The sequence below is a fragment of the Misgurnus anguillicaudatus genome, chromosome 14 (genome assembly GCF_027580225.2).
Source record: "Misgurnus anguillicaudatus chromosome 14, ASM2758022v2, whole genome shotgun sequence".
In the NCBI taxonomy this organism is placed as follows: domain Eukaryota; kingdom Metazoa; phylum Chordata; class Actinopteri; order Cypriniformes; family Cobitidae; genus Misgurnus; species Misgurnus anguillicaudatus.
The window spans coordinates 26,668,884-26,688,959 of NC_073350.2; the positions used below are offsets into that span (position 1 = coordinate 26,668,884).

A 20,076-nucleotide genomic window follows, 5' to 3' on the forward strand; every position below is an offset into this window, starting at 1 on the left:
TACAAGGACTTCAGTAATGGTTAAAACTGAGGTCTGTCTGTCTATATGTCTATCAATTCTCTGTCTGTCTGTCTATCTGGTTTACAAGGAATGGTTGAAACACTGAGATCTGTCTGTCTGTCTGTTTGTTTGTCTGTCTATCTGTCTGTCTATCTACCTGTCTATCTGGTTTACAAAGACTTCAGTAATGGTTAAAACTGAGGTGTGTCTGTCTATCTGGTTTACAAGGAATGGTTGAAACACTGAGATATGTCTATCTGGTTTACAAGGACTTCAGTAATGGTTGAAACACTGAGATCTGTCTGTCTGCTTGTCTCTCCTTCTGTTCATCGATCCGTCCATCTATCTATCTGTCCATCTATCTGGTTTACAAGCACTTCAATAATAGTTGAAACACTGAGATCTGTCTGTCTGTTTGTCTGTCTGGGTGTCCATCCATCCATCTATCCATCCATCAATCTGTCCGGTTTACAAGGACGTTAGAAATGGATGAAATCCCAAGGTCTGTCTTTCTGGTCAATCGTCAATCAGTCTATCTACTATATGTAAATCTATCCAAAATAAATTTCCACCCCTTCAGGAGAGAATATTTAGACATTCAGTTGCGCCAGTGTTATTGCATTACAGTGACACCTGATGCAGCTGCATGCCTCCTGCTCTTTGTCCACCTCACCAATACTCCATCCTGGCATCTTCCATTAGGTTACCATGGTGATTAATGAGATACTGTAGGGGATGGCATTTGCTTCACTAACTGTAGTAAGGACCGACCATTATAATTCTGCTTGGTCTACAACACTTATTCCCTGGACATTTTACTGCATTCCCTTTCAACAGGCGTTGTGCTGACCGTTCAGTCAGCCCGAGTGATGCCCAGCACCTCCACCCGCACAAGAGAGGCCTGATGGACAGAGAGTAAAAACAATTACAGTGATCTGCACTCGGGGGACTGTGGGTAATTTTCAGACGACGTAGGGCGAAGAGGTGAAAGTGATTGGTTGAGTTTTATATGATGAAGTCATCAGCTTTCTGTCGGGTCAGCACTCTAAGTAGAGCGATGGCGCCAACAATAACACACGCGTGAAAGCTAAATGTGGGAATCTGTAGTGATGCTATATTATATATCGGGCTGAGACTAGAGTATTATGTTAAGTGTTGGAATGGAAAAATGCATGTCTATTTTTTACTATGTTTTCTCACATATCAAAAATTATCATTTGGGAAATTTCCCTAAAAATACTGATGATGAATATCAGTATTACGAGTTTAGCTATTATGCTATGTTACAATATTTGTAATAGGGGAGAGCAGAAAGTACAATTTAAAAAAAAAACAAAACGTAATTTTAAAAGATAATGTTATAGACATAGATATTTTTTGCTGTGGTCAATAACTCACAAGTGTGGTCTATCAATACCAGCTGGAATTTTGTAAAAATGTAAAACAACAAATGTATAATTTCACTTTAAACATAAGTAGTGAATTGTTACTTTCGACCCCACCTGCAGGGACGGAAGTAACACAACCAAAACAAGATAGATTTTTATGTTACATGTTTTTTTTTATTAAATATACATGACTATGACCTGGCTATATATGTAACTGCAAAGATATTTTGTAATGTATCTTTATTACAATTTAATTTTACATTTTAGTTTTATCAAATGTTTTAAAACAACCAACATTAAAAACTTAAATTGTTAAAAAAAAAATTTTACAGTTTGAACACTATGAAAATGAAATTAAATCAAATTAAAATAATATATTTTTTCAACATATACAACAGTACTAGCAGCGGGACGAAAGTAACATCTCCTCACATTTAAATACGATTTACTTTTATTTTGAAAAACTTAGAGAGGTCAAACTTCAGGATATGTTAGAGCACTAAATAACCTGTAGAATGATCTGTACTTTAACACATAAAACGAGAAACACAACGCGTTATATGAAAAAAATGATTGCATTAGGAATTTACTTAAAGAGTAACTAAACCCTAATCCAACTTTTTTTTAGTTACTGATCTGTAAGCATGATGGTTTATTAGTGCTGTTCATTGATTTTAGTAAGTTTTTGACATTTGGATATAAAGTGCTTCAATACTACAATATATGGTGTAAAAACGTCTGAGTGCTGCCCTCTTCAGGTTGAACGGTGGCTACTGCAGTTGAATTTCCCTATTGGATGTTGGGTCCAAAAAATGACTCGTGACGTAAGCAGGTTCAAGCTTACCACGCCCTTGTTACGATCTCACCACATACTTAGTTCGTCCCCTCTATCTCCGTTGGGATCTGCCCACTTTTCTTGCATTTTTCAAATAATGCCAGTGGGTGGAGTCAGGCTCTGAACAGGGGTTTAGTTACGCTTTAACATGGTTGAAAACACCTTTCTGGATCTACACGCGGGAAACGGTGAGTAAATAACACGATATTTGTTAGCTCTGTCAGGGGTTGTGTGCCTAAAGATGCTGTCGTAGTTTGGGATGCAAATGTTATTAGGGATCTGAGAAAATGTATTTGTTACTTTCATCTCGCGTTACTTTTGCCCCGGTTCTCCCCTACTGAATGACCACACAAACAGCACTAGTATTGTGTTCTGAACTAGTCAAGCGTTGTGTTAGCAACACACTTACTAATTAGATATAGGTATATACATTTATTTATAGATATAGCTTAAATGCATTGCACTGCCAAATGCATAAATATAATGTAAATTATTTTGTATTTGCTGTAGTTTTGATTGTTATCATTTTGAGAGCTTAAAGGAACAGTATGTAGGATTGTGGCCAAAACTGGTACTGCAATCACAAAACTTGTGGCTAAAACTGGTACTGCAATCACACAACTGGTGGCCAATACAAAACATGACAACATAAACATCAGTTGAGGGCTGCAACTCCACATTTTAAATGACAATATCCTGGCCGGACACTGTTGTCAGTGATATAAGTATTTGACATGAAAATGATTTCTTAGTGCCTAGTGACATATCAGGGCCATTTTATGATTAATTGATATAAATTTCTTACATACTGTTCCTTTAATGCATGACCTTGATTTATATGAGAGAAATGTTTGTGTTTGTACGTTTATACATTTTTTACTTTCTGTATTTTTTGCACATGTTCAGCACTGAGTGATTAATTCTTAACAAATGCTGTAGCACAGAGAATGACCTTTTATGAGTCCCAAAACAAGAGGAATCACTGTTTAATATTTCATATTCATTAACTTTGGCGATTTAAGAGGAAAACAAGTTTGAGAGGCGTTGGGAAATGGTAAAACGGTTCAGGATTAAGCTGCTGTTAATTATTTATGAACACGAATTGCACAATTATGGGTCTGATAGACGCACAACATTGACTAGCTGTAATTCAACACATAATCATTGAATTTGAAATATGTCTTTTTTTCGCATTTACATTTTTGTGGTGTTTTCCCCCGGTGAAGTGTGGAGGCATGAATCATTAAATATCAATTGCATTAATAATTCATTCGAGTCGATGTTTATCGGAAAATAAAATGGAGAAACGGAAAGTGAATTAATGACAAAAAGCAGGATTTGTTTGTCTAAAGTCTGGATTGACAGCTGAATAAGCATTGAGTGGAGAGGTTGGTGACGTTTAGATGGTTTTGCTTCATGCGGTGCTGAATCAGAATGATACAGAAAGTCCGACCTGCTGCAGGGCGTGATGGCTTCCTCTTGTTTTGACTCTCATTTTCTCAGCTTCCCTCCATATAAAAGCTTCTAAAGTCTGAACTTCATGAACCTTTTACATTTTATTATGCACCCATTATGTGCTATTTTTTATAAATTGCGCTTTGCCAGAAGATTTGCTGTATTCTTAAATCAAGAATTTTTTTCTTGATGAATAAAATGACCTAAGAAAATAACTCCTAAAAATAAATAAATAAAGGCCTAAAAATATATAATATTTTTTTAAATTTGTGCTTAAAACAAGCAAAAAAATCTGCCAATGGGGTAAGACAAATTTTCTTCATTTTTTTCTTGAATTATGTGTTTAAGAAAAAATTTCAAGATTTTTTTATTTTAATTTAAGAATTTTTAGATATTTGTACAAAAACAAGACTAAAAATAAAGAAATAAAAAAAATGAAAAAAGTTTGCAGTGTAAAATGCAGGGCTGCACTGCACGATAAATCGCATGTGATTGTCATGCGCATTTCGTCAGTAAAGTTTCATTAGGGGTAGATCGCCGTCACCTGCTTTCGGATGGAGCGGCATTTACTACAAAGAGCCGTAGTTCACTGACAATCAGGGCAATTTTGCATTAATTATCACGGAGGTATCGCCTGCGATATGTATGCGCTATGGCCCAGCTTGTCAGTGAACTACAGCTTTGTGTAGTAAATGCCGTTCTATTTGAAAGCAGCTGATGACGATTTACTACTAATCAAATAACCGGCTTTACCGAAGAGATGTGCATTCCTATCGCATGCGATTAATTGTGCAGCCCTAGTAAAATGTACCATTTTGGTGTACAGATATTTACTTTTGAGAAACCTTTTAGTGCACTTTTTCACACCTGGGGATTTCTGGTGAGACTCCTCTCTTACCTGCCTGACCGTTCAATGTCTAAAACCTGACCATTTTACAATGATTGCCTAAAATTACAGACAAATCAACAGTTTTCAAGCCGTCCTGCACATTTTGTTTAGAGAAACTCTTCTGCATAAACGTTTTTAGTCAGATGTGAATTAAGTTGACCCGACCCTATGAAACCCCCTCATTACCGTCATTACAAGCACAGGGCCATTTACCAAAGTTTAGACATGCGGTAATGATCTGTCCCCATGTCTGCTTCTGATTGTTAAGGTTTTGATTGAGTGATTAAAAGCTTTCCTGCAGTTCACTCTCCTGTTGACCTCCTGTTGCGGCGCTCTTGCTCAGAAATCATTTAAGTTCTCTCTCCGGCTGTCAAGAGAGGTCTACTTATTGCGTCGAACCTCTAAATGACACGCCACATTAGCATAGCGTTGCCCCGGTCGCTAATAGCGCTCATAATGAGCTCTGCGACCCGAGAGAAAGCCGAAAGGGCCTTTCAACGGTTAAGTCCTCACCTTTCATCCATAGAGAGGCTCATAGTGCCAAACTAAAACCACCATGACCACTTTACCAGTTAAGTTACTCTGAAGTGCTAATAAAAGGCCAAGCATTAGACAAACTGTTAACAGCTGAGCGGTTAAAGCAGGATTTTGTGTAAAAAAAGTGTGGATCAGGTGGTGTAAATGATAAAAAAGAAAAAACGTCTTGAGGTGAAATTGCGTTTTATGGCTAACAGTGTCACTACACAGGTTTTCATTATGCCGGCACAGATGTGCAACACAGAGAGCAACTTTTCTGTGTTTGTGATACATTGTACATAGTGGTGTAAACAGAGACATCTGTTCATGTGAATCCTGGAATAAAATATTGTTATTACAAATATATGTGGATTTATTAACCCATGACATTTAGTGCACTGAATACATAGTGATGCTTTAGGCTACGTTTTCACAGAAACGATCTGAAGAGAAAACGCAAAAGTGGCGTTGCATTATCACTTTTTATTCCGCATTTATACGAGCGTTTGGGGGGGGATCTGCGTGTATGCACTTCAAAAAAAGATTTTCAAGAAAAAAAATCTTAGTCTTTTTGTCTTGTTTTCAGTAAAAATATAAAAAAATCTTAAATTAAGATGCTTTTTCTTGATGAGCAAAACGACCCAAGAAAATAAGTCTAGTTTTTATACCAAAAATATCAAATTTAAGTGATTTGGTGCATAAAACAAGCAAAATAATCTGCCAATGGGGTAAGCAAAATAAACACTAAATTCAAGAAAAATTCAAGAAAAATGTGCTTACTCCATTGGCAGATTTTTTTTTGCTTGTTTTATGCACAAAATCACTTAAATTTGATATCTTTGGTCTAAAAACTAGACTTATTTTCTTTGGTCGTTTTGCTCATCAAAAAAAGCATCTTAATTTAAGAATTTTTAGATATTTTTACTAAAAACAAGAAAAAATACTAAGAATTTTTTTCTTGAAAACATTTTTTTGTAGTGTGGTGACACAAAAGTGTGTGATATTCGATGTAGTATGCACTCTAAGCGGCTAGGCGGCAATGTGAAGCACTAACACAACAACACAAAGTCTACGCACCTGCATACAACCTTCTTCCTTGTTCTCCCAGGTCTCGTCCAAAGCCGTCTGGTTTGCCTCCGACGAATTGGCGCATCAACAATTTGATAGAGGTAATTAATGCACATCTGATCAGTAATACTAGCTGTGAATATTTCGTACAGCTATTGCATATTTATCAGAGCTGCTATGGCAACATGAAGGTCCGACGTATGGAAACGATCCGGCATGTTTGTTGTTATTTTCCTGATCTGGTGCATGTCTGTGACGTAAATGCATACGCGACAAGAGCCACCACGAGCAGACTTTTGCGTTTTAACCCTTTAGATGGGAACGCGATGGTAGAGCGTTTTTAAGATTTCCACTCTGGAGGGTGGTTTCACTTTTTTGCACTTTTAATCCCCAAAACGCAGCCACCGTGTAAACGAAAGGCACATCCGATACAATATTTTTACGTTTTCGCCCTCAAGCATTCTTGTGTAAACAGGGCCATAGTTTGAAGGCACTGCAGATGAAGCACTACTTTACATTTTTATTGATGCATTTAGCAGAAGCTTCTATCCAAAGCGATTTACGCTGCATTTAGGATAAAAACGTAATCAGTTTGTGTGTTTCCTGGGAATCGAACCTGTGATTTTAGTGTTGCTGTTTCAATGCAAAATCAACTATCACTTAACATAATGGCTGTTCTGAGGCAATCACAGATCTTAACAAGACTGCGATTTAAACTACGCCCATCACAATAGGATGTTGAATAGCTCATGTCATCTACTCTTATATTGCTAAATATTTAACAGATTACTGTACATAGTACCTCCTACGGGTGTTTAACTATAATGTGCCCTGCGGTGGAAGTGGATAACATGCTTCTTACTGTGTTCTTTCTTGTCTTCTGAATGAATTTTAATATAATGTGACCATGAGGCAGTGCGGTGATGTTCTGTGGATATGAATTACAAACGCTTGACATTGTATTACACACATTGTCTGTGACCTCCCATACATATTAAAATGCACCTGCAGCCTACACTGCAGTGTTTAACCATGTGAATAATAATTATGCCCGTTACGTAAGCTAAGATTAAAGAGGTCAATACTTATGTGGTGTATTTTTAGATGTATTTTTACAATAGGCATGATTAGTAATAAAACATTATTGTCATGATTTAAAAGTACACATGCATCTATGGCATGTCGTTACGTGTGTGGATTTACTGGGGCCGGATGAAATGTCAAAGTTAGATGTAATAATAAAGAAAATTAATAATAGAAATGACGACTGCTGGTCAGGAGGGCAGGGTTGGATATTTTTTCACCTCTCAGCTTCTGTCTCTCATGCAGGCGCGTGACCAGGGTGGTGCCAACGCAATATACTTGTTGATTTATTCATTCTATGAATAATTGACTCAATTTCACTCGTCTGTCGTTTTCTTTCAGAGGGGGAAAGGTTATGCTAACAACCTTTAAGTGTGTATTCACTCACTACGAGCTGATCTGGAGAAGCCATCACCCCTGCCGATATTAGATGAGGAGGAACAGCCGGGATTCAGCCTGTTAAGAACTTTCCGAATGCATTCCAGTAGATTCCAGTCGACATCTTAGGGCAGAACCTCCAGCAGGTAACAAAGCAGTTAGACAAACAAATAGTTTCGAGGTAAAAAAACACTGCATTCAAACGATGCTGCATTACAGATAGCAGACTCTTAAAAATAAAGGTGCTTAAAGCCCCATGAAATCAAAATCAAACTTGAATGCTAAATTTTTTATGGAACCATTTAGCCCAAAAATGTTCTTCTATGTCATTCCGTAGCACCTTTATTATTAAAGGGATAGTTCACCCAAAAAAGAAAATAATGTCATTAATGACTCACCTTCATGTCGTTCCAAACTTGTAAGACCTCCGTTCAAGCACAGTTTAAGATTTTTTTAGTTTGAGAGCTTGTTGACCCTTCATTGAAAATCTACGTACGGTATACTGTCCATGTCCAGAAAGGTAATAAAAACATCATCAAAGTAGTCCATGTGACATCAGTGGGTCAGTTAGAATGTGTTGAAGCTTCAAAAATACATTTTGGTTAAAAAATAATAGAAATTACGACTTTATTCAGCATTGTCTTCTCTTCCGCGTCTGTTGTGAAGCGCATGCGGGAGACTAAAGTCACGTGACTGCGGTGACGCTGATGCCGTGTTATCCTCAGGCATGTTTGCAAAGTTTTTTTTTTAAACTTTCAGCGTGCATTTCCTTTAGACTGTAAACGAAGCCCAGGCACACATAAAAAAAAAACAGCTGGGGTGCACCAGATAACACGTCAGCCGCGTCATACGTCATCCGCGTCACTGCAGTCACGTGACTTTAGTCTCGTGCATGCGCTTTACAACAGACGCGTAAGAGAAGACAATGCTGAATAAAGTCATAATTTTTGTTATTTTTGGACCAAAATGTATTTTCGATGCTTCAACACATTCTGACTGACCCACTGATGTCACATGGACTACTTTAATGATGTTTTTATTACCTTTCTGGACATGGACAGTAAACCGTATAGATTTTCAATGAAGGGTCAACAAGCTCTCGGACTAAATATAAAACATCTTAAACTGTGTTCCGAAGATGAACAGAGGTAGTACGAGTTTGAAACAACATTTTTCGGTAAACTATCCCTTTACGAGTGTACCCACTCAACCATACCTCCAACATGTCCCGAACGGTTACTTGGTTTCTATCATGAATGCATGAGATTTGCCATTTACTGTACTACATTTCACAACATTCTCTTAAAGTTTAAAAGTTAAATATTATTTTAAAGTTTTGAGAACTTTGAAAGCATACAAAGGGCCTGTGAAGAAGACACTGTCTCCCTCCATCACTTTATCTCACAGCTTGCTCCTCATGACCTCCTGAGGAAAAGAGTGATGAGAGATCAGTTTCGGCTTTCACTTCTCAGTATGGAACACGTTCACACTGTGTCCATTTCGTCATTGTTTTAAATTTAGTTGTCTCTTCCTTTATTTCTTGGCACGGCAGGCAAACACGTTAAAGTTCACATTACAGGCTCTTTTAAAAAGGGTGCTGTGCTTTATATCAGGTTTTAACAGAAGCACCCCTTACGAAAATGAACCATGGTTTTATAAAACCAAAAATCTATGGTTACTGTAGTCAAACCATGGTAACCACAAAAAATAGTAAAAACAAGTGATAGTGAAGTAAAACCATGGTTTTGCTGAGAGTAATCAATACACCAAAAATACATGGTTACTCCACTTTTACCACAATAAAACCATGGTTAATTTTTGTAAGGGACTGACATAAGTTAGAAACAAATCCTCATCTAGTTTCAGATTCAGCAGATCCACAATTAAACAGTCACCACACCTCTAGAGTTCTTAGCAGATTGGGTGACCAGAGAACCAAAGCACAAGCCTTTAAACAGAGAGAGATTTAGGCCTACACTGTTCTGGTTCTGAGCGCACTTCCAATTTGGGTTTTGGACACCAGTCAAAGATAACAGCTGTACATGTTGAGGGATCAGTGAACCCGGCTGACTCCCTGGCAGCCAGAATGGCGATGGGAAGCGGATCATAATTAGGAACGTTTTGGGTCACCTTTAGGAGAACGTGAGGAGAGAGTCATCCAGTGAGAATAAGATGAAGGCATGGATATAAGAATAGATTTAAAACACTGCTTTAAACATGGTTGCATGTGCACTATATGTGATCCAATCCTATGTGATTCAATCATTTTTTTGTGATTTACTGTTTTCTACACAAAATCATTCTGAATAATGTAAAGAACATTCAGTGAAAATATACTGTAACCTTGATTTCTTTATTATTGACTGAGTAAGAATTGAAACTTTAGGATAGATTTCACAGACAGGGTTATATACAGTAGCTGTGTGAAGCCTCAAAATGCGTCTTTATTTTTCCACGCTGCTAAGGATAGAACAAATGGATCCCTCACAGCCTAGGCTATGATTCATTGCACGCCTGTAAGGGCTGAATATTACGGCTAGACATTTTAAAATAAACATTTAAACCTTTTGTTAAGAGAAAGTGTGTATTTAGCAGAAAAAAGTTTTTTGTCACTTTTTTTATTATTATAAGTCATGTTTTGTATTAATAATATTCTGTGTATGTTGCGTATATTTCTATGGTTAATTGATATAGTGTTGTTTAATTTAATCTACATCTACGCGTCATATTTTCTCCAATAAAATGTATATTTTTTGTGGTTCCATATCAACATATCTGTTGTTTCCCGCTGACAGGCATGGTGGGCACGTACATCAGGTGACGCAAATTATGGATCCTCCAAAGGCTGGACCTTCACAGACCAAGATCTCGCTTTCTGAGTTTGGGTCCTTAGAAGGTCACAGTCTTTAAATTGGTACACAAATAGTATGTTTAAAGGAACGGTATGTAAGAAATGTATATCAATTAATTATAAAATGGCCCTGATATGTCACTAGACATTAAGAAATAATTTTCATTTCAAATACTTATATCACTGACAACAGTAGTATGGCCAGGATATTGTCATTTAAAAAGTGGAGTTGCAGCCCTCAACTGATCTTTATGTTGTCATTTTGTGTATTGGCCACCAGTTGTGTGATTGCAGTACCAGTTTTAGCTACAAGTTTTGTGATTGCAATAACAGTTTTGGCCACAATCCTGCATACTGTTTCTTTAAAGCTCACATAACACACTCTGTTTCTGCATGAAATACCGTTAAACCACCCCTTTAAAATTGTTGTCAATAGGTCAGTGTCATTAAAGAACAACATTTAGGATTATAGGATTATCACAAAATGAATAGCTAAAACTGCTTATGCTAATAAAATTAAAAACAACAGTACAGTCACTACAGAACAGCAACTAAATGTTCACTTACATGCATTTATTTAATTGCATCATTAAAAATACACACCTTTTTCTCAAAACAAATTTTTAAGTAGCATTCATCTTATATGACATCAACTGGATTTTATGTTCACACATGCCCCCCCCCCCCTTGTCATAATATTGAACAGTGAATTCTTTACAAAATGTTTCTATTTTTTTGTGAAATATTTAGCTTGACGCGTTTGCTTTTTTAAACCACATGTTTAGTTTTTAATGCAGTGACATTTAGACAATGTGAAGTGTCCAGGTAAATTTTAGGGGCACTGTTTATCTGGGGAAATAGTTTAATAAAGTCTCCAGCACTTTAAATCAATATATTCATACACTATGGCACACAGGACCGTGTTAGCTGATAATCCCCTACTGTATTGTTATTCAGGACTTCTCTTCCCTCACACACAAACACACGCACGCACGCGCACACAATCACACACGCACAAAATGTTCACAAAAATACTTGAGCAGTACATTGCCTTGGCATTTCGGGCCCTAGGCGGAACGACTCCAAGACAACAGTGTGTGTTTATTTTTTCCTTTTGCTTTACATTCATTGTCTATATTTCTCCTCTTCCTCTTGTTCTCTATATGGCCTCGGGTAGAATGGATGCACTAGTGACCTGTTTGAACAGTTTGCCATAGTACTGTCTGTGCAGTTACTCAAAGTCACCAAACCCCTGCAGCTAAAAGAACAACATAGCAGGAACAACTGTGGAACAGGAGTAAAGGATTGATGAAATATGAGGATGGGGGGCTGTGTACATTCAGAAACATGTGTCAAAGGGAATGCTGCTCTTCACCATAACATCCCCAGGCTACAGAAATACATTTATGCTCTTACACTACATTATGCATGCAAATGTAGTCAATCTAATTACTTTGGGACTATAAATAAAATGATTTGTGCTTCATTGTTGTGATTGCTCAGACACAATTAGTAGTCGGTTCTGATTATCAAGAACTTCTAGTTATGGGTGGTTGTCAGGGGGTTGCTATGGTAACTAAAAGATGTGTATTGGTCCATGTCAGGTCTTTTTAAGGAAGTCGCGTCACTGTGCTGCCATATTTGCAATGCCTACACTGTCTTGTCAGATCCTTCTGCAAAGGATGTCATTCTTTGGCTCTTTTTACTGGAAGGCGGTACTAGAGAGGCCATTCTTAACATTGTGATCTCCCTCATTCATATCAATACCGGAGACGCATCTTGTTAATATAAAATATATTTAAAAAACCCAGCTTTTTTTTAAATAGTTCAAAGTGAGTCATTCTGTTACACTTACTTACACTCATGTTGTTACTACCCTGTACAAATTTCTTGGTTTTGAAAAACACGAAGAAAGATATTTTGAGAAAAGTTTGTATCCAAAATTTGTGAGCCCCATTCACCTTCATAATAAGAAAAAAATTTTTTTTTCTTTACAAACATTCCTCAAAATATCTTCCTTTCTGTTGGGGGGAGCTAGGGACTGGAAGATGCTGACTGATGAAGGCCAGCGATGGCAGTCCCAGCCGAGATTGTGACCACCACTTAAAGACCAGATTTAGTACTTTGGTCCAACGCCCTGAAGTCTGTCTATTTTATCGAACTGACAGTACCTTGGTAAGATGCTGCGGAGGAAGCAAATGAGAGGAAGAGGCTACGTTATGCGAAATGTCAGATGAGGCTCAGCAGCGTGGCTGGAAAGTGTCTCTATGCCCTGTGGAGGTCGACTGCATGGGCTTTGTAGCAACACACCGTCAAGTTGCTAAAGGAGTTGGGTATTATTTGGCGAACCGTTTCCCAGACAAACTAGCCTCAGACAGAGCAGAATATTGCAGCCGTTGGCTCTTGTTAATAAGGAAAGACCTCAGCTGGGCCCTGAAAGGATAGGAAACCACACCAAGGTCTGATCAACCTGTGGTGGGCCTGGCTTAGCGGAGGGTGTATTGTGTTTCAAAGGCCAAAACACCTGAGGAGGCAAAGGATATATATACCCCTGTCAACCGCCCCTAACAAAGAAATGTATATAGGTTTGTAACAACATGAGAGTGAGTAAATGATAATAGAATTTTTATTTTGGGGTGTATTATCCCTTTAATGTTACCATATGGTTTGAAAAATCCCAGCTGTTGGGTTTGTCTATATTTGACCAAACTATGGGTTAAAACTAGAGATGCACCGATATTAAATTTTCCCACCGATACGACAGCCAACTGATATCTGCCGATACCAATAGTAAATTCTGAAGATTAAATTTTCTGAAAGTTTTTCATTCATATAATAATAATATCACATCATATAATTATATCATATAATTTGTATAATGACCATTAATATTGAACATTAAACATTCATTGCATTTTCCTGTTCTCTTTTGATTGACAGGATATATCAACCATGACCATCAGATCTTTTTAAACTCAAATCAGCCGATAGTGTGAAAAATTGCATTTATTGACAATACTGATTATTAGTCGATATATGGGTGCATCTCTACTTAACTCATTCCCCGCCAGCCTTTTTTTAAAACGTTGCCCACCAGATTTTTTTGAGATTTTCACAAAAATACCTTCTAGGAAACGTTTCTTCTATAAATATATAAACATACAAATATATCAAATTTCATCCTATCTTCATTTGTTCTCTTTTTATAATCTCTTAAATATGGGTAGGTTTCTTTAAAAATACACAATTTTGAGCAAAAAGCTGAAATAATTGCATTTTGTAAAGGCATTTTGTTAGAGATCAGATTGAGAACGATTATCAAAACATACACAGAGTTTAAAATTAATTAAATTAGTTTTTCCTTCCGTTTTTTGGAAATTGGGTAAAAGCGTCATCTAGTGGATACTAGCGGAATTACAGAATTACAAATTTCTGTTTATGTGTCACTGTCACGTATTGGTTACTCAACTGTTTTGTCCTATTTTCTTGCCATTGTCGCTTCAGTTTAGGGTTAGATTTACATAAAATAACATCCTTACCCAAACCCAACTCTATCCCTAACGCCAGGCGACAATGTTTTAAATTTAGAAAATATAGAAAATAAATCAGAATTTTTTTTTATAAACCAATACTTAAAGTGACATCCTAACGCAAACACCAAATCCAACCCTAAACCGAAGCGACAATGGTTTGCAAATAAGAAAAAGCAGTTAAGTAACCAATACGTGACAGTGACACGTGAACAGAAATTCGTGATGTGATCAGGAAAAAAACGCGGAAATTTGTAACAATATTTAAAAAATAATAAAAAAGTTACATGACTATATCACGAAATTTCGTGAGACTGGCTAGTCAGGAAAGCGTCATTGGCAAGGAAATGTTTTTTTCTTAATTGACAACATAACTCGTCAATGGAGGGGAAAGAGTTTAAACAACCCACCATTTTTAGAGTGTACTGTAGGTTAAATTTTTATAAAATACTTATCAAATATATATGTACCTTGAATGTAAGTTAATTTGGATAAAACTGTCTTTAGCATAAAGAAATGCAATGCAAAATGTAGATATCTTTCGCCATTTTTACTATTCATGTTTGCTGGATGTGTTACGATTTACTGTACATGTTTAATATTAGGGGTTTGTATTGTAAATTAAAAAGCATATATAGTTTTTCATACCATCCCCAGGCGAGATTTACATTTATAGCTTTATGTATATGCAATTGTATGTCTTGAATCGACTCACTTTGCTACTATAAAAAGAATGATGGACTTAATTTTTTAATTGCTCAGACACACTTAACACTGAGCTTAGATCAACATGAAACCTTTACTCTATCAAGTACCAATTGACATTTCTTGTACTGATTGTTAAGAAGATATTTAATCTAATCCGTTATTATTAGGCGGAGGAAATGCAAACACATGCTTAATTTAATTAGGTTTTTCCTGCTGTGGATGCATTGGCACTGACCACTTCTTCTTTCTTTTCAAAGCAGTTCTTTAAATTATGCAGACAGGCTGGTGTTGCTAACCTGCCCTGAGGAGCAGCAATATTTCATACAAGGGGAAGCGTGTCAACAGCGGCAGGTTACAAGAAAGCCCGGGCACTCGGAAATAAATAGAACGAGTGGATGTTAATGAAAGTCAGAGGCATTTGCTCTTTCGTTCTTCTGTGTGGACACATTATTTACAGTAGGGGATTTAATATTGGAACCTTGTATGCTTTCTTTACCGACAATCGTTCATTTATTGACAGACAATTCATCATTCGTTGAATACATGCTGTTATGGACAAATGTAATGTTATCCCATCCATCACCGTTACATACGTGACACATTTTTTATCTGTGGAACCTGAACCTGGCAACTTGGATCAACTCCATTTACTGTAGCACTACATTTAAAGGATTTCAACCTTTTTAAGGTATGTTTACAGTATAAGACAGCCCTGTGTTTATTGAAGTTTCCATTATTGTTGACATAAGTGTCAATTTTAACTTCTGGCCATGTGTGAAGACACCTGTGTGTGTGCGTGGGAGTCTGAAGTCACTGTGTGTTCTTGAATGTCTGAGTTAAGTCACACAGTACAGTCTCTCTAAGTCTCTATCTATTCATTATTGAATAAGTGGATGGATAAGGACCATTTCCAAACATGTCTGGCTATACAAATCATTCTGCATCTCACAAAACACTTAGACAGCTTTACCGTCTACCGCTCGAATAAAAATCAACGTAATGAACCAAATCACTTCCTGAACTGTCTATTGATTCACGGGAATATCGCCTTAAAAAGTTGTACTTCAAAGATATTTTTCTGTGAAATGTGATCAGATATGCCTTGTTTTCTTTATTTTCCCAAATCAATATCCGAAAGGTCAGGTAAATACCTTAACGGCGTTCATTAAACGTCACTTTTCCGATTATTCTCCTCAGGTTAGATGCGTACGTGCACACGCTGGTACCCACAGGCAGATCCTGGTCTGTTTCATACCTCGAGCTGCACTACTGCTGAAGCCCTACTGAAGAGAGGCAGTGTTCAAATAATCCATCAGGGATTAAATGGGATCACCAGCGGGAATCGTAATCACATCCTACACGGCTAAATAGTAATCAATACCTCCGACCTCCTCTCTTCTCCATCAGTGTAAAGCGAAGGCTTAGCAGAGAGAACTTCTCTAATTCAACCCTTTATTGTTTTCAGCGTGAGACAATGGATTCGGTGTGGCAGATGAGGACAGTGCAGCGTTTCAAGTGGTGTCTTGAGAGAACCGAGAGGAAGTGACAATGGAAGTGCGGGTTCTGCAGGAAATCAGCGCGGAGACGCTAATGGAGAAAAGGATGCTTTTTGTGTCTGACATATCTGAAATGCATTTTTATGCTGGCGCCGCGTGCCATCTTGCCGTGAATTACTGGCCTCGGCACATCTCTCTCCCAGTCGTGTTGGAAAGGTCAGAAAAGTGTGAAAGCATTTTCAGTGCCGGTAGAGATTACTGTGAAAGAGTTTCTGTTGTGCTTTGCATTTCCTAAAAGCACTTTATGTTAAAGTGGCTCTGGTGCAGACGACAGACACGTTAAGTACATGCTAAGTAGAGCTTAGTCCGGCACAAGAGAATAGCTGTGTTTTATATCTTAATCGAATTGATGCTGTTGTATTAGCATAAAGAGAAGTTGTGTTTAATGTCTTCAGATGAAAGGTGTCTTAAAGCTGGATTGCAGCTGTAAAGTGTCAGATGAGAACTGGCCCTACTGATTAAGTTTTTTGGTCTTCCCAAATGTGTTTTTTCACCCCTTGACCGCTGTCACTTTGTTGGCTTGCTTACTGTTGGCTTAGGACATTCTTTTGTACATTACTCCACTTTCATAAAAATCCTGATAATGAACTCACCCCTACTGTATGTCATGCAAGATGTCTGTCTTTCTTCAGTCGACAAGAAACGTGTTATTTACGTAATATGTAAGATCACCCTTGCTGCACCACAAGGCTAGGGCTAGACGAGAAGTTGTGGTTTGAAAGTACTTATATTTTATATTTTGGCAAAAATTATGATCGTTTTGCTAGATAAGACCCTTATGTCTTTAGATTGTAATGATTCAGTAACTTGACTATATATGGTAAAGATACTACAGATAATATATTTGACTATATATGGTAAAGATAATACAGATAATATATTTGACTATATATGGTAACGATAATATATTTGACTATATATGGTAAAGATAATGTATGTGACTATATATGGTAAAATTATATATTTGACAATATATGGTAAAGATAATATATTTGAGTATATATGGTAAAGATAATATATTTGACTATATATGGTAAAGATAATGTATGTGACTATGTATGGTAAAAATAATATATTTGACTATATATGGTAAAGATAATATATTTGAGTATATATGGTAAAGATAATATATTTGACCATATAGGGTAAAGATGATACAGATAATATATTTGACTATATATGGTAAAGATGATACAGATAATATATTTGACTATATATATGGTAAAGATAATATATTTGACTATATATATGGTAAAGATGATACAGATAATATATTTGACTATATTTGGTAAAGATGATACAGATAATATATTTGACTATATATGGTAAAGATAATATATTTGACTATATATGGTAAAGATGATACAGATAATATATTTGACTATATATGGTAAAGATAATATATTTGACTAAATATGGTAAAGATGATACAGATAATATATTTGAATATATATGGTAAAGATGATACAGATAATATATTTGACTATATATGGTAAAGATAATATATTTGACTATATATGGTAAAGATAATATATTTGACTATATATGGTAAAGATAATATATTTGACTAAATATGGTAAAGATATTTGACTATATATGGTAAATACAATACATATAATATATTTGACTATATATGGTATAGATAATATATTTGACTAAATATGGTAAAGATGATACAGATAATATATTTGACTATATATGGTAAAGATGATACAGATAATATATTTGACTATATATGGTAAAGATAATATATTTTGACTATATATGGTAAAAATGATACAGATAATATATTTGACTATATATGGTAAAGATAATATATTTGACTATATATGGTAAAGATGATACATATATTTGACTATATATGGTAAAGACAATACATATAATATATTTGACTATATATGGTAAAGATAATATATTTGACTATATGGTAAAGATAATGTATTTGACTTCTAATGGTAAAGACGATACAGATAATATATTTGACTATATATGGTAAGACGATACAGAAAATAAATTTGACTATATATGGGAAAGATGACACGGATAATATATTTGACTATATATGGTAAAGATGATACAGATAATAAATTTGACTATATATGGTAAATCCGTGAAATTTTTTTTCCAAAATATGCATTTTTGTGAGCTAGATTTTAAGGTGCATTGTGTAATTATTAGAAGGATTTCTTGACAGAAATGCAAAATAATATACAAAACTATATTATCAGTGGTGTATTAAGACCTTTCATAATGAACCGTTATGTGTTTATTACCTTAGTATGAGACGTTTTTATCTACATATACTGAGGGTCCCCTTACATGGAAGTCGCCATTTTGTGCCGCCATGTTTCTACAGAAACCCTTAATGGACAAACTTTTTTTTACTAAGTTGCCTTCGATGACACGTTTGTTGGGTGGCAGCTACCGTAGCTTTTCAATGTGATTTTAAAGCGAGGGGTAAGCAGTGGACTGAGCCATTGGTTGCAATTCACCAGCACCTCACCACTAGATGTCGCTAAAATTTACACACTGCATCTTCAAAGCATCATGAGCATAATGAGAAATTGTTCATTTGCATGAACTAAATGACACATTTATGCCTGAAATGTTTTAGTTTAATCAACTGAGATTTACAAGTCATTTCAACGTACTATTATTTATCCTGACTAGAGACGAGTTGTTGTAACTTATAAAATATAGTTGAAATATATCAACTTAATTTTCAAAAAATACATTACATTTTATAAAATGTTTGTATATAAAGGGTCAAGGTTTAGGGTAAGGTTTGGGGTGGCATTAAGTAAGGGAAATTATAGTTGTAAAAATCTTAATAATGCTAAGAATAAATGTTGCCAATATGTCTATATTGTACGCTTCAGCATCTATTCAAACATACAAAAAAGTTTTTGAATGTTACGTATTATAACCACGTATTAACAGTGAGACCAGGCTGGAAAAACAGCTCATGGGCATAGTGATTAAAAGTTCACAGAACCAAAGGTTGAACCCCCAACCTTTGTTATCTGATGACTTTGGGATGCAGTAGTCGTCTCACCCTTCAGTCGAGTCAAGGTGCCCACGCAGCCCATTCTCAATAACATCCAGCAGAGAGTTTGAAAGAACTAACAGATTAATGTTCAATGCAATATGAGCACATTATACGTTTGCCAGATTACCCCAGGGTGTCTGTCTCTCTGTTCTGAGTGTTTTTGGATGTCCTCTGCATTTCTAGCTTTCGGCTGGAAGTCCAGAGACGCTGTTGAAAGGGGTTCAGTTGGCCGTAACCGTTATCCCCCATCAAAAATCAATAGGTTATTTTGAGACCAATTCAGATCTGCAATGAACTGGGAAGTTGCATTTGGTGAGCCGCACTCTTCAAAGTGAATTGCCCTGGATCGATAACATCATGAATTATGCAAGTTTATTTCATACAGTACAATCCCATTCCTTCCTCAAAGACTTCACCAAAGTGGGCTTTCCTTTCGCCACATGTGACGGCATTTCTTACATCTGCTGTAAAAATAGCTGAAATTATTTTTACCTTGACCTCAAGAGATGCATCATTTCTCATTAAAATTGACCACTTTACAATTGAAGCTTTTGATGGGGAAGGATACCGACAGTGTCCACTTCCTGTGTTTTGGTGGTCCTCCATTTGAGGAAACGATCATTTTAGATATCCTGTACGTCTTATGGTGGCCTTGATTTTTTGCCAATGTAAACTCTTAGGAACAGAAAATACAAATAGCTTTTGTCAAGAATAATTTTAAACTTTACTATATTCAAGTCCATTATTGGTAAATGTAACTAGTTGCTGTC

At 36.2% G+C, this 20,076-nt stretch overlaps 1 long non-coding RNA gene across 2 annotated transcripts; it reads left to right on the top strand.

Moving 5' to 3' along the window:
* Positions 1–2,364: 2,364 nt before the first annotated feature.
* On the top strand, positions 2,365–16,845 carry LOC129427028 (uncharacterized). 2 transcript variants are annotated; one of them, XR_008638513.2, is made up of 3 exons: positions 2,365–2,411; positions 7,577–7,758; positions 16,167–16,845. It is a non-coding gene; the product is annotated as an uncharacterized lncRNA (long non-coding RNA). The 2 variants fall into 2 exon arrangements; XR_008638514.2 differs by lacking the exon at positions 16,167–16,845 and adding an exon at positions 10,408–10,534.
* The last annotated feature ends 3,231 nt before the right edge of the window (positions 16,846–20,076 follow it).